This window comes from Heterodontus francisci, chromosome 12 (genome assembly GCF_036365525.1).
Source record: "Heterodontus francisci isolate sHetFra1 chromosome 12, sHetFra1.hap1, whole genome shotgun sequence".
NCBI lineage: Eukaryota > Metazoa > Chordata > Chondrichthyes > Heterodontiformes > Heterodontidae > Heterodontus > Heterodontus francisci.
In genome coordinates, this window is record NC_090382.1 from 58,100,594 (window position 1) to 58,123,143 (window position 22,550).

The following is a 22,550-nucleotide window of genomic DNA, read 5'->3' on the forward strand; positions in this document are numbered from 1 at the left end:
CCAATAAAACATTGTGGGATCTGCTTTTAGTTGAGCACAACCTACTTTCAGCAAAACAGATCTCACTGAAAAATACCACACCCTGGAAGAATCATTCAGGCCACAGAAGCATTTGTTTAGTTTCCATAGTTTCCGTTCTGCATCTGCTGCCTCTTTTGGGTGTTTTCAGAAACACCTCTCTGAAAAGTGTCACCCTGCAGAAATGCAGCTTTTATGTTTATTGATTGACACTCCCATGAACATGTGGCCAAAGGAGCTAAAAATATTTTCAAATTACTTTACTTTAACATCCGTATCACCCAGTTGCTCTTAAAAAAACTAGCCTCGCTTTAGCTTTGTAGGTCCCATCTGCAAGGACTTTTCGGTTACAAATCCACCTGGTGACAAAACTGGTTACCGCTTATCTGATACCTCAGAAAAAACTCCAAACTCTCTCCAACTATCTAAGTCCCTTTCTTTTGCCTTTCTTAGTTTATCCTCAACTTTATTCGCAGCCACCAAAGGTTCACATTCATGATGACTTCTGCTTCTAATTCTGTTACGTGATCTTTATGTGGTCTTTATTTCATTGTCTATTGAAGCTACGGCCTCTATTTGCACTTTTATGTCTATTGGGATGACTACTTTTAAGTCTTCCCTCTCACACTATTGGTGGCTCTTTCTTCGGTACGCACTTGTTTTCTGACACAAGAGTCACTTCCAAACCCGCTACCAAAACTTGCACTGCACTTTCTTACTCTTTCACCTCATTCTGCCAGTCCATGGACTTCGCTTCTTCTCCTGAACATTCAACCAATATTTAAACTTGCCAGTAGCTTTTCCTGCACATCCCACATTCGTCACATCCTTCCATTCACTTGACCCTTCTGGAATATATGTCACCTGAATACACACACTGGACAATTGGCCTTTGGATGTGATAGCGCTGTCCTGTGCATCACAATCAATCACATTACCACTATACAGCTCTTGATTTACCGTACTTTGTTCCTCAGGACCTTCATCACAAAACACACGAGCATTTTAGGTACAAAGTGCCTCGTTTACTTCTATCAGGCGCTCAGGGTCTGAGAGTTTGGAATTAATCATGAGGATTGAACCTGAACAGTTTGATTGCTATGTTTGATAAGTACTGTCTTACCATCACAACCTATTAACTTACCAGGGCCTTTCCATTCACTATGACCCTCTTTTTTATAATACACCAAATCTCCTGAACTAAATTCTGTCTCAAATGGTCTTATATGATGCCTCAGGGCTCTCCGAATTTTCTCCAAGACCTCAGACTTGATGAAAGCCTGTCTACCTGCATGTAAAGTATCCAAATGTGCAGAAAAATAGAACTACTTGTAGTACCTTCCAGAGCAGGACGGCTCGTACAGCACAGAAGGCAATTTGGGATTTCACCCATAGACTAATTGATAGGGACTATATCCTCCAACCACCTGGAGTGAATTCTTTGCAGGAACTGCCCATGCCAAGGCAGTTGCCAACTTGCAGTCTGGTTATACAAAGAACAAAGAAAATGACAGCACAGGAACAGGCCCTTCGGCCATCCAAGCCTGCGCCGATCCAGATCCTCTATCTAAACATGTCGCCTATTTTCTAAGGGTCTGTATCTCTTTGCTTCCTGCCCATTCATGTATCTGTCTAGATACATCTTAAAAGACGCTATCGTGCCCGCGTCTACCACCTCCGCTGGCAACGCGTTCCAGGCACCCACCACCCTCTGTGTAAAGAACTTTCCACACATATCCCCCCTAAACTTTTCCCCTCTCACTTTGAACTCGTGACCCCTAGTAATTGAATCCCCCACTCTGGGAAAAAGCTTCTTGCTATCCACCCTGTCTATACCTCTCATGATTTTGTACACCTCAATCAGGTCCCCCCTCAACCTCCGTCTTTCTAATGAAAATAATCCTAATCTACACAACCTCTCTTCATAGCTAGCGCCCTCCATACCAGGCAACATCCTGGTGAACCTCCTCTGCACCCTCTCCAAAGCATCTACATCCTTTTGGTAATGTGGCGACCAGAACTGCACGCAGTATTCCAAATGTGGCCGAACCAAAGTCTTATACAACTGTAACATGACCTGCCAACCCTTGTACTCAATACCCCGTCCTATGAAGGAAAGCATGCCGTATGCCTTCTTGACCACTCTATTGACCTGCGTTGCCACCTTCAGGGAACAGTGGACCTGAACACCCAAATCTCTCTGTACATCAGCTAAGATTTTATGCAGTATTGCATTGATCACTGCAAGATTCCTTTCATAGAGCCCATTGCTGAAAGGACATACAGCTGCTGTATTCATGACCATAATGTTCATGTTTTCACACGTGTCTTTGAACTCATCATTGTCAAATTCTCCTGCATTATCATTCAAGCTTAGCCGGTGCCCCAAGTCCAGTCCCTAACCATTTTTCCATGATTTTGTAGATAATCACTATTTTGTCCTTACCAAGTATTATTGTAGAAAGACTAAATCTGGTTGCCAGATCAACAAAACGTAGAATGAAAACATTTTTCTTTGTCCCAAACCTTTAGATCCATGGTAACTACCTCCTCAAACTCACTTGCCATTGGAAGGCTTACAATAGGATGTGGCGGCATCCTCTAATACTTTTTAAACAGATTTCACACTTTTCACTAATCTCCAATATTAGCCACATATGGTCTTTATCAACCACACCAGCATTTTTAGCAGGGTTTTAACCTCTGACCAGTAGGGTGAGCAAACTGTCTATGTAACTTTAAGACAAATTTCCTTTTTTTCCTCTCTGATTCTTATCCCCTGATGCCATTAATACTTGTCTAACACTCTGATGAGAAACATCAGGTTTTGTTAAGTGGATGCAATAATGTCCTGATTGGGTAAACTGAAGATCCACTGACTTTCCAAAAATAATGTTCCATGTAATGTTGACATGTTCCATGTCAAGTTTCATTTGTGCCTTTTTCATAGAATGTTTACTCAACAGCACAGATATTTGACTAGAGACTACATTAGTACTAATAAAGCGCCTTACTCCAGCTACTTTACATGGAATTACAACTATACTGACCCCATGTGTTATCACCAAACCTAAAGCAAGTCATACTTATATACTCCTTAACCTTACATCGATCATCACTACTTAGTGAATCTAGATAACATTTTAACCAACTGCAAACACTAGCACAGCACAGTTGAACGAGTCCGCAACTAACAGATTACTCGCAGGATTAAAACCCCTTGTGACCAGGACAATTTGTTCGAATTCATCATTATCTTTATCTTCTGCCTAGAATTTTCTTTGTCATCTGTCATTTCAAGGACCCTTTTCCCCCTCTGCTTTGGGCAGTTCATCACATAAGGAAACTTAAGAGTTACACCTGAAGCATCTATTAACTGATTCTTGGGAATCATTCGCCTATTATTACTGTTCCAATTCTGTATTCTGCTGTAATAGCCAGATCTGCTAAAGGTTTCATCTTCATTCTGCTTGTCTGTAACCCTTCCATTGTACTGAGGCCTGCCTGCAGGATCTGGACCATTTCAAAATCTGGCAATTATTGAGTCCTCTATTCTTTTTGTCACCAGTTGTTTCACCAAGGCTGCAGGAAATGACTGTTTCTCCAGGAATTTTTTCAAGGCAGCAGACATCTGATCCAACAGGGAGTCTCTCTGCGAGAACCGAACACCAGTTAGAACCAGGAACCTGTCCATAGGCGACACCTTAGCACAATCCAACAATTTAAACACTAGCATGGAACTAGGGCTCTCTAAATAAATTTCCTCAATCTTATATACAATTGTCAGGAAAACATGCTATGCCAAATGAGGATTTTTAATTCATCGGTTTGAAACTTATATTAAACCTACAAAAAAAGGAAAGCTGGAACATTACACACAACCTTTACAAAGGGCTGAATTTTACATCCCCCCCCCCAAAAGAGTGGGATGGTGGTGGAGGAGGTGGGGGGGGTGGTGGATGGCATAAAATGGAGCGGGAGGCTTTATGCAGAGCAGCGGTGACGAAAAATGGTCCGACAGTTAATGGCCACTTAAAGGCCTTTGTGTGCCTCCACGGGGATTTTCCACGTGGCAAGCGGGCATCTTAGATCCGAGAAAAGTCACCTGACAAAAGCAGGCGGCTTTCTGACGACCCGGGGGGGGCCCTCATGATTGGGCACAGAGTGTCCGAAGGAGGGACAGCCCCAATGCCCCAACATGCCCCCCGTCACCCACATTCAACCACCCTTGCCTCGCTAGGGCCTGACCAATCACCCCGGCGAAGCAACAAAAACGTACCTCCTTTCAGGGGTTCCCCGACATCATCTTCGTAGTGCTGGGTGTAGTCCCAGCAGTGGCCACCACTCCCGGTGATGCTGCTGGGACACTGATTGGCCAGCAGCTCTATTAGGCGGGACTTCCTACCTCAAGTGGGTGGAAGTCCCGCCTCAGACTAATTAAAGCCCGGGGACCCGCAAAATACGGTTGGATCTGCAGGCCAGGCGGAAGCGGGTTTGCCACCGACTTTTCATTCGGTGGATGGCTCCCGTCCGCCTAGGGTAAAATCCCGACCAAAGACTTTGCTACATCTAAAAATGGCTGCCATCATTTGCATTCGAAAACCTTGCACATTCCAAGGTATCAAAGTGCAGACACATGTCTGATTAGCCTGTACCCAAAATAATGGCTTGCCCTATTGATTTAACTGCCTGAGATTGATTTCATTAGCAAGACATTCAAAGCCATCCTGGGACATTTAACACTGAAAGGGCAAACCCCTCAAGGGGTGAACATTGACACCATGAGGCGTGAGAGATTGAAATTCCTAAACTTGAATCTCATTGGAAGGTACCAGAGAATACACAGTCATGTGACTGACTGTCCATCTCTGAGAAAGCTGTGAATTTCCCTTGGACAAACAGACAAGCCAGAGATTAATCTGTGCAAAAGGCCAGAAGGGCTCGCTCCGTCCAGAAGGCCTACTGCATTAGTACTGATAAAGCACCTTACTCCAGCTATCTTACATGGAATTACAACTCTACTGACTCCATGTGTTATCACCAAACCTAAAGCAAGTCGTATTTATATACTTCTTAACCTTACATCGATCATCAATATTTAGTGAATCTAGATAACATTTTAGCCAATCTATTCCACATACTGTCTAACTGCAAGCACTAGCACAGCACAGTTGAACAAGTCCACGACTAACAGATTAATCACAGGACTAAAACCTCTTGTGACCAGTACAGTTTGTTCGAATTCATCATTATCTTTATCTTCTGCCTAGAATTCTCTTTGTCATCTGTCATTTCGAGGACCCTGCCTCTCCACTTTGGGCAGTTCATCACATAATGATACTTAAGAGTCACACCTAAAGCACCTATTAACTGTTTCTTGGGCATTCCTGGGAATCATCTGCCAATTATTACTGTTCCAATTCTGTATTCGGCTGTAATAGCCAGATCTGCTAAACGTGTGAAGTCTAGCATCGGGCTGCTAGATCGAAGACGAAGACACGGAGAAGGAAGCCCTCTGCTCAACTACCATCGCAGAACATCAGAACCACGAATTCAACCGGAAGACCACTAAAGTCACCAGTCACCACAGACTGTATTATTTTTATTTGTTCTGGACTCTTATCCAACACAAATCTATTCCTCATCAGTCTGTAATCTATTTGTGTTATCATTCTTCTGTGTGTGATTCTCATGCATGAAAGTGTAGTGTAATTTTATTATTTTTTTATTTAGATTGGATTTAGACTTTTAAGTGTAATGAACACACCTTTCTTGTTTAAACACAAGAAAACCTGTCCGATTGGTTCTTTTACGATCACAACAAAGATAAAAGGTCACTCACTGAAGTGGTAAGTGCATCCACTGTTTAAAAGGAATAAATCCTGTTGCAGTCAAATAAGAGGAAGGATAAGAGGAAAGCCTCGTGACCCCTCCTCACCTGATTGTAGCACAATCTGTTAAAGTCCATGATACCATGATATCTTACTCCATTGAATAATCATCTGTTTTCCGAAATCTATCAAAGTCTGAACATGCCTCATAAGCACTTGATGATCATCTTTCTTGTAAATTTCATCCAGGAACTTTAATAGAAGATCCAAACATTCATCACTATCCAACTGACGAGCATCCATCTCACAAAATACTTTATTTCTGATTTTACTTTTTGTAGGAAGTGACAATGTCAAGACCATTCCTTGTTTCCTCTTTGTCAGCACACATCCACTTCATACTTTCACTGGTCATATGGTTCAGACTCCGAACATCAGAGGGTAATCATACCCTGACAATTTACACTTGCTTTCTACCATTTCTCGTAATGGTTACTAGGATTGTAGTTTTCTGTTTGAAGTTTTACAGTCTTACAGGAGTTAAACATTACAAGCATATACCTCCTAACTCAACCACAGCAATTTCGGTATCTCTTTATATGTACTCAAGTGAAACCCCAATTAATGCCCACCATCTGCATACAATTAAACACAATTAATATACAATTAACATGCAGGTGGGCAGTCTTTGGTGGGGCCCTTACGGGCTACAAAACACAGAGGATGACAGCCACAAGCAACTGAGCAGTCAGAACAGGGGAACAAGCAGTCAGCCTCTAGCTCTGCTGAATCCACATGGGTAGCACCACATAGGAGTAATAGGAAAAAAAAGAAAGAAATTGTAGTCACACAAGGATAATCACTTGGGCGTTTAACACTATTAAATTGTCAATTCTATGTTCAATGTTTATGCATCATAAACTTTATTTCAAAGTTCCATTGCCCAGTTATCCCCATTGTTGTCTGTCACCTGCCAAATGGCCATCAGCTTTGAGGAAGATGAAAATAGTAGATGAGCAGTGAGAGGGATGGATTGTTGACTGTGGGAATGCCTTATGCTGAAGGCTGGGGCACAGTGGGTTCAGAATTGGTGTGCGAGATGGCTGCACTGCCTCAGATTAGCTGAAGAATCCATTCAGACATCCCTGGCAGCTAAATAAGACTCCTCCTCCTCTGTGAATACAGAGTGGTCCTCACCTTCCTCCTCCTGCAGCTCTAGTTCTCTCTTCTGTGCTATGTTGTGCAAGGCACAGCAGACCGCGATCATCCTGGAAACCCTTGCTGGCGCATACTGAAGGGCATCCCCAGATCTGTCCAAGCACCTGAATCACATCTTCAGCATCCCAATGGCTAACTCAATAACCACTCTTATGCTCATGTAGCTTCTATTGTACACTTCCTGGGTGTCAGTGGTAGGGCTGTTCACAGGTGTCATCAACCATGTCCTTAGAGGATAGCCATTGACTTCAAGGAGCCAACCGCCGACTCTGCTTGGAGGTGCGACTTGACTAATGCAGAATGAAAGCATCATGGCAGCTTCTTGGATATCTTACATAAATAGGCATGATAATCTATTGGTGGTTACATGCCAGATGAACATTAATGGTGCGGAATCACTTTCCATTGATGGACACCATTGGTTGATCTGAGGACACCTTGATTGCCACATGTGACTCACTCATCAAGCTGAAAAAGCAAAGCTCTCACATTCGACTGGCCTCATCAACAGTGAAGTAGATGCTAGTGGCTGCCCTGGCAAACGTGGCATGTCACCTGGGAGATACCCTTGTGTACAGTAGATTGTGTGAGATTCTACAGACACCACCAGAAAATTGCTGGAAAGAGCGGAGGGAAACAAATTCATGGCTATGTTGGACTTGACTGCCACAGGCAATCCATGCCCACTGGGTTCACTGGGAAGGAGGTCTTCTTCCAGGAGGCTGAAAATATCAGCAACCACCTGATGCATACCCTAAGCCTTCTGAGGCACTGTTGCTCAGTCATGTCCAGAAAGCTAATTCTCTGCCTGTATATCCTGTGTTGGAGCTCTATGTTCATCTCTTCTGTCCTGTGGAATGGCAGGTGGTTGAGGAGAAGGCTACTGCTGCTCTTGCCAGTGCTGCTCGGTTTGTTCCTCATCTGAGGTCCAAGGTAGAGCTTCACAAGCTGCTCTCATGCTGATCTGAAGGCTGACAGCAGGGAAGGGTAGATCAAAGTCAAAATATTCCAAGGTAGCAGAAATGACCTCCAAAGTCTCTGAAATCACCTCCAAAGCAGTGAAAACATACTCTCAGAACAAATCCCATGAGCAAAAGCCTTTCACCGAGGCCAAGAAACAGCTGTCACATCTCTGAATTTAAAGGCTTTCCAGCCTGTCAATTGTGCAGTCAGTTCCCGCTGTCCTCTCCCCTTGTTCAACCTAGCGAGTTCCAGCAAGCCCAGGAAACACATGTACTGGCAGTTAAAGCTGAAAGATGCAGTAAATTGGCTTTCAGCATGTGTTAACAGCACACCTACCAGTCCCATGGGGGTTTCCCCTGCGTTCACGAATGCACTCAAAATAAATGTTGAGGTCAGCAGTTTCCTGCTGGCTTCCCAACCCACCGGCATTTTCTGATGTTTTAACCTCCCACACAGCACAAACTGACACCTGTGCACCCTTACAGGTTAAAATTTCTCTGGAAGAGTCTGCAAAAGAGGCTAACCGGCAGCAGCGGCGACAGAATTTGGTGGAGACTGAGCACAGCGACCAAGGAGTTAAAATGGGCGAGAGAGCCTCCAGTGAAATCACAACATCTGCAAAACAGCTTTGGTGATGTGACAACCAGGGAAGGAGCCGATTGGTGAGTAGCTGGTATGTGTTTCTAATTAATAGTCTAGAAAATAAGTGCATGGCAGGGCACTGCAGCCCCATGGAATGCACATCCTGTGCCATGGGGAAATCCTGGATGCTTATCGTGGCCTGGACAACCACACGTGCAGGAAGTCTTGCCAGCTAGAGCAGCCCAAGCTCTGGCTTTCGGAACCTGAGCGGCGGCGAGTCACTAAGGTGCATTTGCGAGGTAGCGTGTTTCGTGGATAGCACATTTCTGGATGCGGTCACCCCACAGCTCAAGGGTGTGCAGGCAGAGAGGGAATGGGTGACTGTCAGGCAGTCATGGAAGACTTGGCAAATAGTGCAGGAGTCTTGCTCTCCAACCAGTATTCAATGGTTCCTCTGGGGAGTGCAGGCACAGCCTAGTCCACAGCAGCATGGGTGGCTCAGCTGCATGGTGGGGGAGGGAGTGGAGGAGAAAGAATAGTGGAACAGCAGTAGTGGTAGGGGAACAAATAGGCACTACTGCAGCTGTAGACATGTCTCCAGGATGGTATGTTTCCTTCACTGGTGCCGGGTCAAGGATATCACTGAGCAGCTACAGGATATTCTGAGGGGGTGGGGGGGGGGGGGGGGGGAGAGTGAACAGCCAGAGGTTGTGGTCCATATTGGCACCAATGAAACAGACAGAAAGAAGGATGAGGTACTGCAGACAGAGTTTAGGGAGCTAGGAAAGATGGAAAAGCAGTACCTCAAAGATAGTAATGTCTGGCTTACTGCTGGTGCCATGTGCTAATGAGTACAGAAATAGGAAGAAATAGGAAAAAGGCAAAAAATTAGTAAGCGTGTTTGAAAAGCAAAGGAAACAAAGGCTAGAAAATAGATAACAAGGGATTTTGGCAGTGTTAAATGGTATATACTTTAACACAAGAAGTCTAGGGAACAAAGCAGATGAGTTCAGATTGACAAATGGGACATATTATAGCTATGACTAAGACATGGCTGAACGGCGGCAAGAATGGCAGCTCAAAATTCCTGGTTACAGGCTTTTCAGATGAGATAGAGAGAAGGATAATAAAGCGGGGGGGGGGGGGGGGAGGAAAATCGCAATTTGATTAAAGGAACAATTAGAGCTGCGAGGAAGGGTGATATGGTAGAAACATCATCAAATGAGGCCATATGGGAGGAAGTGAAAAACAAAAAAGGGGCAAACACACAACTGGGAGTATACTATAGACCCCCAGTCAGAGGGAGATAGAAGAGCATATTCATCGGGGAGCCTTGGAGAAGTGCAAAAAGAGAGAATCTAACCATCTCCCCTTGACATTCAATGGCATTACCATTGCTGAATCCCCCACTATCAACATTCTAGGGGCTACCATTGACCAGAAACTGAACTGGAGTAGCCATATAAATACCGTGGCTACAAAAGCAGGTCAGAGGCTTGGAATCCTGAGGCGAGTAACTCACCTCCTGACTCCCCAAAGCCTGTCCACCATCTACAAGACACAAGTCAGGAGTGTCACGGAATACTTTGCACTTGCCTGGACGGGTGCAGCTCCAACAACACTCAAGAAGCTTGACACCATCTAGGACAAAGCAGCCCGCTTGATTGGCACCCCATCTACAAACATTCACTCCCTCCACCACTGACGCACATTGGCAGCAGTGTGCACCATCTACAAGATGCACTGCAGCAATGCACCAAGGCTCCTTCGACAGCACCTTCCAAATCCGCGACCTCTACAACTAGAAGGACAAGGGCAGCAAATACATGGGAACACCACCACCTGCAAGTTCTCGTCCAAGTCACACACCATCCTGACTTGGAACTATATCGCCGTTCCTTCACTGTCGCTGGGTCAAAATCCTGGAACTCCCTTCCTAACAGCACTGTGGGTGTACCTACCCCAAATGGACTGCAGCGGTTCAAGAAGGCAGCTCACCACCACCTTTTCAAGGGCAATTAGGGATGGGCAATAAATGCTGGCCTGGCCAGTGACGTCTACACCCCATGAATGAATTTTAAAAAAGGGCAGTAATAGTGGGGGAATTACCCTACCCTAAAATTAACTGGGATAGAATTAGTGTGAAAGGCTCGGAGTGAACAGAATTCTTAAAATGCATTCAGGAGAACATTTTTAGCCAGTACATAGCAAGACCAAAAAGAGCAGGGGCTGTTCTGGACTTAGGGAATGAAACTGGGCAGGTGGAAGGAATATCAGCTGGGGAGCACTTTGGTGGAAGTAATCATAATTCAGTTAGATTTAGGGTAGTTATGGAAAAGGACAAAGATAGACTAGGAATAAAGGTTGTCAATTGAGGAAAAGCTAATTTTACTGAGCTGAGATGTGATTAAGCTAAAGTGGACTAGAAACAGATACTTGAAGGTAAATCGTTGTCAGATCAGTGGGAGGCATTCAAGGAAGAGATTGTGAGGGTTCAGAGCAAGTATGTTCCCTTAAAGAAAGAGAGTGGGACTAATAAATCCAGAGCCCCCTGGATGTTAAGGAGCTTAAAGGAGAGGTTAAAGAAAAAAATAAAGTTTATGACAGATACCTAGGGCTCAATACTGTTGAAAACCTAGAGAAGTATAAAAGTGTAGGGGGCGAAATAAATAAGGAAATTGGAAAGCAAAGAAAGGCCATGAAAAAATATTGGCAAGTAAAATGAAGAAAATCTAAAGTTTTTTAAATAAATACCCCTAAAGAGCAATAGGATAACTAAAGAAAGAGTAGCGCCGATTAGGGAACATAATGGTAAACTGTGTGTGGAGGTGGAGGATGTTGGTATGGTTTTTCATGATTACTTTGTGCTTGTTTTCACAAGAGAGGGATGATGCAGGCATTGCAATCAGGGAAGAAGAGGGTGAAATATTAGATGGAATTAACATTGTGAGTGAGGAAGTATTAAGGAGTTTAACATCTTGGAAAGTGGATAAACGCTTAGGCCTGAACGAAATCTATCCTAGCTTATTAAGAGGAACAACAGAAGAAATAGCAGAAGCTCTGACCATCATTTTCCAATCCCCTCTGGCTATGGGTGTGGTGCCAAAGGGCTGGAGGACAGCTAACCTTGTACCATTGTATAAAAAGGGCGAAAGGGGGAGATTGAGTAATTACAGACCAGACAGCCGAACTTCGGTGGAAAAAAATTCTGAGGGACAGGATAAATCTTAATTTAGAAAGACACAGATTAATCAAAGACAGCATGGAATTGTTAAGGGTAGGTAGTGTCTGATTAACAGGACCGTATTTTTTGAGGCAGTAACAAGGAGGGTTGAGGAAGGTAGTACATTTTATGCAGACAATATGGATTTTAGCAAGGTTTTTGATCAGGTCCCACATGGCAGACTGGTCATGGAAGTAAAAGCCCATGGGATACAAGGCAAGTTTCATCCAAAACTGGTACAGAGGCAGGAAGCAAAGTGTAATGGTCAATGGGTGTTTTTGTTACTAAGCTGTTTCCAATGGGATTCCACAGGGCTCAGTACTAGGTCCCTTGCTTTTTGGGGTATATCTAAATGATTTGGACTTGAATTTAGGGGGTATGATTAAGAAGTTTACAGATACAAAAATTGGCCATATGGTTAAAAATTAAGAAGAAAGCTGTAGGGCTGAATTTTATCAGCGCGCTGTAGCGGTGCGCTCTGAAGTTGGCGGCCTTCCGACATGGAAGCGCCGCCGCCGAGCCCCCCTCCCCCACCAATATTACGCATGGTGGCTCATTTAAATGGAGGGGCAGAGCGTCTGCCCCCCGATGACATAGAGGAAGGTAGTACATTTTATGCAGACGTCCCCGGCAATGGCGAATGGCGCCACCGTACAGGTGCCGGCGCCATTTTTAAAGGGCTTTGATGCCCTTAGATGAAATTTTAATATTTAAAGGGGAATTCGTTTACACCTCATTTAAAAATTTTATTGAAACCTGGAGGCTCTTTCAACCCACTCTCGCAATGTCTATTTTAGGGCCATTGACCCTGAATAAACTTTATTGACATCGCAAACTTTCCCCCCAACCACGTCACTTTTGCCTTCACCCCCTTCCCACCATCCCCACAGCCAATAAACAAGGTTTTCCCGCTCCTCCCCACTGCCCTGATAATTTTAGTCCTCCCCCTCCCCACCAGTTTCTCGCTTCGGAACTACATACGGGGTTCCAAAGGAGCACAAGTTGCGATTGGCGGCCATAAAATCAGCGTGGGACGGCTGGCGGCGGCAAGTAAATTCATTTGCATGTTAATTTTTGTAATTTCCAAATTTTAATGAAGGCCGCACCGCTAAGCGCGGGGTGCCACACCAAGGCCTTGCTGCCATTATCCGGCGGGGCCTTCTCGACGTCGTGGGTCATGGAGGGCCACTCCTGCTATCATTTTATGGGCCTCCCCACCACAATGTTGAGGGGCTGGTAAAATTCAGCCCGTAGACTGCAGGAAGATATCAATGGACTAGGCAGATAGGTAGGACAGTGGCAAACAGAGTTCAATCCAGAGAGGTCTGAGGTACTGCATTTGAGGAAGGCTAACAAGGCAAGGGAATACACAATACATAGTAGGCTACTGAGAAGTGTAGAAGAACAGAGGGACCTTGGAGTGCATGTCCACAGATTCCTGTAGGTAGCTGGACAGGTAGATAAGGTGGTTAAGAAGGCACACTGGATACTTGCCTTCATTAGCCAAGGCATGAAATATAACAACATGGAGGTTATGCTGGAACTGTGTAAAACACTGGTTAGGTCAGAGCTGGAGTACCGCTTGCAGTTCCAATCACCGCACTATCGGAAAGATGTAATTGTATGAGAGAAGGTACGGAGGATATTTACGAGGATGTTGCCTGGACTGGAGAATTTTAGTAATGAGGAAACATTGGATACGCTAGGGTTGTTTTCTTTGGAACAGAGGAGGCTGAGGGGAGATATAATTAAAATGTATAAAATTGAGGGGTCCAGATAGAGTGGATAGGAAGGCCCTATTCTACTTGCTTGAGGGGTCCATAACCAGAGGGCATAGATTTAGGATAAGAATTAGGAGATTTAGAAGGGATAGAGGGGAAATGTTTTCACCCAGAGGATGGTGGGAATCTAGAACTCACTGCCTGAAAGGGCGGTAGAGGCAGAAATCCTCATAACATTTAAAAAGTACTTGGATATGCACGTGAGAGAAAGTAGTGACTAGAATTACATTTAAGTTTGGAGATCTACTTATCAGTCATTGTGAACCAAAGTGGTCCATAGTGAAGGTAACATTTTTGTGGCTGAAGTAAAGCCACGTCGACCATGATGTCTCACTGTTACTCCACACACAGCAATCGGAAATGCCAGAAATAATTTCAAATAACATCTAAAGTCTTTACTCAGTCAGAAAGTGACATTTCAAACTATCTAAAAAAATTAATACATTAAAATTTCAAGAGTAAGGGATACTGCAGTGACAAGGAGACCAGCACATGTCTGAAAAGCTAAATTGAGTGCTGTGGTGATTATTTCATGTTGTTGAGCTTTGGACTGTCACATATTTTCATTTGATGAGTTTTTTTATTCTGCTATTTTCAAAGTCATCCATTAAATTTCATATTTTTGGCACATTAGAGTTCTCAGTGCACAGCTGGAGGATTATTAATTTAAAGGAAATATTTGCTCAGATACCAATTAATTTATGTGCATTCTACAGTATTTGACAGCAATCTACAGTATTCTACTGCAACAAAAAAGGCATTATTTTGTTCACCTGAGGACTTTGTGGCTTCCATTGTAGCAGGTTTTTAGGTAGTGTATATAAATGGTGTACATTACAAATTTTGTTTTTGCTGTTCATCAAATAGTGTAATGGAATCTTTTACATCCACCTGAGAAGGCAGACAGGGCCACATTTTAACATCTCACCCAAAAGACAGCATTTCCAACAATGCAATGCTTCCAGTAGCTTTTTGTGCTCATGTCTCTCGAGTGGGGCCTGAACCCACAACCTTCTGACTCAGCGGCAAACTTGTTACCACTGAGCCACATCTGAGACTAGGGGTGGAGACGGAGGCACTTCCAAAAGTTTTGGCCTTGCCCCCCACCCTTTAACCCTCACCCCTGTTCTGGCTTCCAACCATCCCTTGCTTTCCCCTGTCCAGTAGCTGCATCCACCTCCCTCAACCATGCTGTACCTTCACCTTTTGACTTGCAACATTGTAACCTTTCCTGGCTATGGTCTACTTATCTCCCACTCAAGCCCTGCTTCACCTGAAGATAGTACTTGATCACAACACCCCATGTGCAATGCAACAAGAAATCGCCTCGTAATGTAATAAAAACAGTGGGGTAGGATTCCACTGCACTCACCAGCCCGAGATTTTCTAACGACACATTTTAATGAATGGAAAATCACAAACACTGATCATATAAGTGGAATTTCTACCCCAATATGTCCAGCATGCATTTTCTGGCTACCATACTTTAATATTACACAATAAATTTTCATGTCGATTTAAAAGGAATAAAGTAACAAAAAGCTGTCATCTGAATGTACAAGTTGCCAGGTTCATTTCAATATCTTATTTGATAAAAAGAAATAAAAGACTGAATTTCCTTGCACAATCTGCTACTGCTCTGCTGTAACTTCATCAGAAATTCAGTTTACTTTCCAGCTTTAAAGGGACAACTCTCATTAAAACAAAGGTCCAGTTTAACAACAGAATAATACATTGTTCACTATATAATACTCCTGTCACTGTAAAACAGCATAACATTGTATCTTCTAGTTTACTATGTGCAGTGCAATAGATGATTTGCCAGCTGATAGCATGTCTAGTGTGTGTTTCTCAGTCACTCCCGTTCATATGCAAATAGTATTACTGAAAGACAAAGTCCACAAAGTTTGGTTGTGTAGTGCCCATATTTTCAGCACTATGGGTGCCATTTCGGTACCAGAACGGCTTCTGAGCTGACTGAGCATATTTCTGGTGCGGCCCACGCCAAGCACAATTTTGGGTAGCAGGGAGCCAAAGGTGCGCTGGGCTCCTTCTAGGCTGAAGTAGGTAATATTTGCAACATTTTCCAGTTCACCATCCACTGTTGCATGAGAGATGTCACTGAGGCTCCGTTTTCCAAAATAGAGCTGAATAAAATTCATCCTCTCTTACCAGAGAGAGAAGCAGGAGGAACAAACACATGGCTTCCCTATGGTGCAGGGAGCCATTGGCTGCACACACGTCATTTAGTACACAAGAACATAAGAAATAGGAGCAGGAGTAGACCATATGGTTCATCGAGCCTGCTCCACCATTCAATACGATCATGGCTGATCTGGGGCTTCAATTCCACTTTCCTGCCCACTCCCCATATCCCTTGATTCCCTGCGAGACCAAAAATCTAACTATCCCAGCCTTAAACGATGGATCAGCCACAACCCTCTGGGATAGAGAATTCCAAAGATTCATAACCATTTGAGTGAAGTAATTTCTCCTCATTTCAGTCCTGAATGATTGACCCCTTATCCTGAGACTGTGTCCCCGTGTTCTAGATTCACTGACCAGTGCGAACAATCTCTCAGCTTCTACCGTATCAAGCCCTTTCAGAATCTTGTATGTCTCAATTAGATCGCCTCTCATTCTTCTAAACTCGAGAGAATATAGGCCCAATTTACTCAGCCTCTCATCATAGGACAACCCCCACATCCCAGGAACCAATTCAGTAAATCTTCGCTGCACTGCCTCCAGTGCAAGTATATCCATGTACCGCAACCAGAAGGTGTTCCACTCCCTCAACATTCCCTGTGACCATACTCAGCACATCATTCAGGTCAATGCCCGGTATCCCAGCAGCAGTCATGATGCCTTTACTCTGCAGCAGCTGCTGTATCATCACCATTTGAACCACCATGAGAAACTAGAGGGTGGCTACTGGGCGACAAGGGCTATCTGCTGACCACCTGGGTCATGACTCCAGTGTACAACCCACACACATCTGGGCACCAGGCTTGCAATGAAAGCTATGCTGCCACACAAAATGTTTTCAAGCAAATCATTGGGGGGCTTAAACAATGCCTCCATTGCCTAGATCACTCCAGAGGAACCTGCAGTACTCTCTAGAATGCATGTCACAATTTATCGTGGTCTGCTGCATCCTGCACAACCTCACCATCATGAGGGCACAGCCCATGTCACCAGGTGTACAGCAACCAGCTAAGGAGGAGGACAAAGAGGAGGAACAGGAGGAAGGGAGGAGACAACCAACACTTCTTTGCCTTTTTGGCAGAGCTATCCATGATCAGTTCAACCAACTGCAGTGCCAGTGCACACAATGCTAATTCCCTATTTACCAACAGGTTCACACCTCACTTATCTCTGTTACTGAGCATCACAACATTCTCTCGGCCACAATGCTGAAATAAAAGATACTAGTAAATCAACTTTTTGAACCAACTTTATAAATCAAACCATTCAAAATTCCTTACAAAAGTCAAATAATCACCTTTGTGCATTCTCTTAGTGCCTGCCTTCCATATGCATTTGACCGGCCTAGGGCTCCTATGCAATACTATCCCAGTGGCTGCAGCATGTCTGGTGGAGGACTTCTGATTTTCAGTGGGGGGGGGGGGGGGGGGAAACTGCAGGTGGCCTTGGAGGACAACCTCGAGCATCTCTGGCCCCAGACGGCCCAGCTTTGGACTGCATCACTTCAGTATGGGCAGCAGCATTCTGGGCTGGCTGGCTGACAGACAACAGCAAAGGCACTGGCAGAGTGGCAGCGATGAGCAGATGACTGCCATCATCCTGAGAGTCGCTGCCACTTCCCCAGGGCGGTGCCTCAAGAATCTTAGCAATGTGTTGGAGAATGGATCGCTGGACTGCTGTGAGACCCTGCAACCCCTTTGAAAACTGGTATCCCACAGCCATGATGGGAGCAGTCTAAATTTATGTGGCAACAAGCTGTACTTGCATGACAAGGTGAACTTGCATGACTTCAGTCTGCGTTTCCATTGCTGCACTCAGACATTGCGTGACTTCTGCAATGGACGCTGAGACATTAACCACCTGACGTTGCATCATGGTTGGGTCCACAAGTGTGGTGATGAATTGGCCAGCACTTCCATGCTGGAAAGAATGGTCTCCAAGCACAGCACAAAGCCCTGTGGAGAGTTGATGCTGGACTCTTCCTGCTCCTTGTCAGTGACCACAGGCTTTCTGGCAGGCCTGCTAATTCACCAAGCATTTCTTTGTGCATATCCATCAGCATTTTTCTTTACACTGCCCCATCAAAGTTCTCATCGGAGTCCTCTGCAACTGACCTTGTGTGTGGCTTTGCCCTCTGGCGAGCTGGTACATATGCTACCCTTTTCCCCTGCCTGGCTGCAGCTCATTCATGTCGGTAACTCACCACAGACAGATCCCACCTCTAAGATATCCTCTAAAGTACGAGCTGGGTCAGTATCTGAACAGGTGCCTGCGAGTGTGGGATCGAGTGACAGCATCTCTTCATCATCAGTCCTTCCTTCCTGTTCCACTTCTTGCTCCTGCACCACTGCCTAGCCAGGTTGTAGTACTTGGGTATCTAAAGGCACAGTGTAGGGTTGTGATGAGGGGAAAGACAAAGGTACATGCTTAGACCATCTGCGGCTTGTAAATCAGAAGAGATTGTGGAGGGGAGGTTGAATGTGAAAAGGAAGATTAGGTATGAGCATATCGTCATCTTCGATGGTGTCAGCCCTGCTGCTGCCATGGCCTCATTCACAGCCACTTCAATTATGGCGACCACCATCTCTTCCATCAGGGTAAGGAGATACAGCCCTGCCTGTCTCCTGAGAGTTAAGTGTTGCTGGCTGTGGTTGTGCACCATCTCGTCCTGAAGCAAAGAGGAAAGTATATCAGTGAGCATTGCGTAATGTGTGATGTGTCTGTTGTGCTTCAATAGCTGGCAATGTATGTAAGCTGTGAGATTTGGGTGTGAGCTAATTGTGAGAGAGTGAGATGAATCTATGAATGTTAGGTATGAATCATGGCTGATAGTGATTGTTTTTTGGGGCGTGAAGAGGCAGGTGGTGAACTGAGCAACATTCAGTAGCTATTGCTCCAGTTGTAAGGATATAGCATTTGAAGATGCATTCTCTCACCTTGACCATTTATGTGAGGTCATTGAACTTTTTGCAACACTGCATCCAGGACATGAGGAAAGATGACATGCTGGCCAGGACAGAATTAGGATAGTTGGGTCTGAAATTATAAGGGCATGAACAAGGGTTTGTTATGGCTTCAGTCTCCCAATTTTAAGTTCTGAGAAATTATGGTGCTCTGATCACAGGGGTAGTGGAGGAGTTGAGAAAGATAGTAGAGAGGGAGAGTTATGCTTCTTCATCATTGTTATGGTCAGGTGAGGAGGGATTGAAGGCCTTTCCATTTTGCCCCCTCACTGTTTGACCACAACAGGTTTAAATCTTTTTTAAAGTGGATGTACTGGCCAACTCAGTAGGTATTTGATTGCTTACTTGCTATGATCATAACAGGAACCAATCGGACAGGTTTTCTTGAGTTTAACAAAGAAAGAGGTTAACTTTATTGTAAATAAACCAAACTAATGAAAATAATAAACTATGCACCAACTTTCACTCACACACACACACTAGAGGTTTACACACACACAAATAGGTTAGAGTGGGAAAAGGTAAATTGGTTGAGTTAAGAGTCCATAGAAAAAAAGGGTATACTGTCTGTGGCATTTGGTGATTCAGCTGGCTTCTAACTGAATTCAGTGGTCCTGAGGCTTTTAGTTTGAAGATAATGATGACTGGTTTGGTGGGTCTCTTGGAGACAGCGATGTGGATGATTTCCTGCAATGGGGTTTCTGATTGTAGCCAGAGTATGCAAAGGTGGTCAGTCAACAGGCAGAGTTTGAAACTTGCAAGCTGTAATGGAGAGAGAGAGAGAGAGAGAGACCCCCACTTGGGTCAGCATGTGTCAGAGTCTGGAAGCCTCTCCTTGCTGCTATAGAGAAACACAAGCTTAAAACCACAGATGAGGAGGGGCTTGTTACATGACAGTCACCCAGTAATTCTCTTTTGCTAAAAAGAACAGGTAGTTCCCTTAAACTTCCTAGGTCTTGGTTCTTGCTGGGATGAGCAGCCATTTCGTCTCCACTCACAAGCCTTGCAATGTAGGATACAGTGTTGCAAATTAGGTGGCCATCATAAGCTGTTAGCAAAGTCATCTTTTTTATCGGTTCTTTTTACAATTTCCTCAAAAAATATAAATTCAAATCTATAGTCAGTGGATTAAAGAAAATTATCATTCAACAAAGCAAGTTGGTGTGATAATGTGGCAGCTGATCTTATGTCTTTGAGGTTTAAACTGGGTCTTTCATGTTTGTGCTTTTGGCTAAGGCTGTTTGTTATTCTGTCATTAACACCCTCACTGCACTAATGCTTTGTCTTTCAGCACACCATTAGCACACTCTCTTTGTCTTTGCCCCATGACCTCCTTGTCAGTTAATCTCTCCAGCCCTCTGTCCGATCACACACCTTCCCTTTTGTTCTCTTCCCCCCACCCCGCTTTACTTGCTTAAAACCCATTACCTTTCGAACGTTTGCCAGTTCTGATGAAAGGTCACAGACCTGAAACGGTAACTCGGTTTCTCTATCCACAGATGCTGCCAGACTTGATGAGTACTTCCAGCACTTTCTGTTTTTATTTCAGAATTCCAACATCTGCAGTAGTTTGCTTTTATTTTGTCTTTGGATGATGTGGATGAAGTGATGGGGCCAAAGATAGATTTTTGGACCAGGTGGGTGTGAGTAGAATACAGGGTAGGAAGAGAAGTCATTACTAAAGGTGTTTTCACTGTGATAGGTAAAAGTAAGGGCAATCCCACTGATTTGCACAACAGCAGAAAGATGTTAAAGGATGAAGATGTGGTTGATCATTCAAAAGCTGCAGAGACAAGGGATAATGCACCACAGTCACAGAATGTCAGTTTTGACTTTAGTTAGGGTTGTATCAATATTTGAAATTCAAGGGATTGTAGGAAAGTTAAGTAATCACACAAAAGCCCCTTAGAATTAGGATTTTGCATTCTGAATTTCAAGACAGTATCTAGGAGCTAGGTGACGCTTTGGAGGGTATGATCAATTGTTTATTCCTGCATTCTTAAAATTTAGTCTAACAGCCTACAGATTAAGTAATGTTACTTCAAATATAATTTCATCAAAAAATTGTGAAGAGGAACAGACAGTTGAAGAGAAGGTGTCCATGCTTTGAAATCTGAAATAGAAATATTTTACTTCCTCAGCCAATGCCCAATGATCTGTACTATAGCTTTCTAACCTAACATTCAGGGATTTTATTCCCATTACAGATCAATTAACAATTTTTCACTGTTGATTTCAAATAATCCTTTTAATCCTTACTTTTTGTATATGTTTCCTTTTCATTTTGTTCTTTAGAATTAGTTAACCTTTCAGTTGCGTCAGTGTTTTATAAAACTGTGATGGGATGTATCAAAGAAGGTCACATGCATTCATTCACAGTACAAAATCGCCTCTCCAAGGTGATATCTTAGTTCTGTGGTTATTTGTGAATTTTAAAATGTTATATTTCATCGTCATTTTAATACCCATGTCATGTAACATTCTGTGACTCAGCACATGGGCAAGTAACCTATCTTGAGCTTTTTCCAGCCCTCTCACAGGAGATTACATGGCTGCGGATGAGGGAGAGAGTGTTTAGTTATGATGCTCTGGCCATCATGGTGTGGGGTAGATTTGAGGGACCTGGTGATCTTTTCCTATTCATCATTATATGCTTTGTGTTTTACTCTTAACGGCAATTGCACCCTTTGTGCAACCAACTGGGGAACACCCTGGCAATCCTCCCATTTCAGCAGCAAATAAACTAAACCCATTTTGAGGCCTGGACCACATTAATATAGAACTAAGAAGCAACTTACTGGTTCAGGCTGCTGCGATGTCAGGCAGCCTAGAAGCCAACCAGATGGTAGCAAGATAAGTCCAGGGGGAGAGTGAAGAGTGGAGATTGGGGCTGGGTGGTCCTGATCACTCAGAGAGGGGAGCCCGAGGCAACAGTGGCCCAGATGATTTTGGTGCGGCATTGGTAGCCCCAGAAATATATATATACATATATAAAAATGTTACACTGTGGCGTTGTTCTGCTATGTTGCCTATGAAACTTGGCAGAGAGTGCACATCTAACCAGTTTTGCCCTTTTTAACAATTCTATTTTTATTCTTTCATGGGATATGGGTGTCATTTGTTGCCCATCCCTAATTGCCCTTGACAACTCAGTGGTTGGCTATGCCATTTGAGACAGCAGTTAAGAGTCAACCATATTGCTGTAGGTCTGAAGTCACCTGACAGCAGATTTCCTTTCCTAAAGGGCATTAGTGAACCAGATGGGTTTTTAACAACAGTTGATGATAGTTTCATGGCACCATTACTGAGACAACCTATCAGTTTCCTTATTAAGGAGTTGAATGCATTGATCACTTGAATTTAAATTCCACCAGCTGCTATGGTGGGACTTGAACCCATGTCCCCAGGGCATTAGTCTAGGCCTTTGTATTATAATCCAGTGACATTACCACTACACCCCTGTAATGACAAGTAGGGTTCTATGTATGTCATTGGGCCCCAAATTACATATTTAAACAATGACAATGGACAGAATATTGGAATTAATAGACTATTATATCTACCTACCAAATTTTGAAGCCATTACCACCCTTTTGACACTAATTTCAGCAATTTGAAATCACCATCTTAATCTTTGATGAGGTATACAGTTTGACTCCCCTTGACTTTATTTTTGTCTTTCTTAACTCTCAATGTGCTACTACAAAGTGCAGCATAATAAAATACCAGCATGCTGTGCCACTAAGCTGCTCAACATGTTTTATTT

General features: G+C 43.8%; 1 protein-coding gene and 1 long non-coding RNA gene across 8 annotated transcripts in view; one reads left to right on the forward strand and one right to left on the reverse strand.

Moving 5' to 3' along the window:
* Nucleotides 1–22,550, reverse strand: part of rnf44 (ring finger protein 44) — a 189,516-nt gene that overhangs the window by 106,580 nt on the left and 60,386 nt on the right. The gene's annotated exons all lie outside the window — the stretch shown is intronic.
* The window catches only part of LOC137375878 (uncharacterized), a 44,644-nt gene that overhangs the window by 6,271 nt on the left and 15,823 nt on the right, over nt 1–22,550 (forward strand). The window contains exon 2 of the long non-coding RNA XR_010976081.1: nt 8,516–8,692. This is a non-coding gene — a long non-coding RNA (uncharacterized lncRNA). The remainder of the gene's footprint in view (nt 1–8,515; nt 8,693–22,550) is intronic.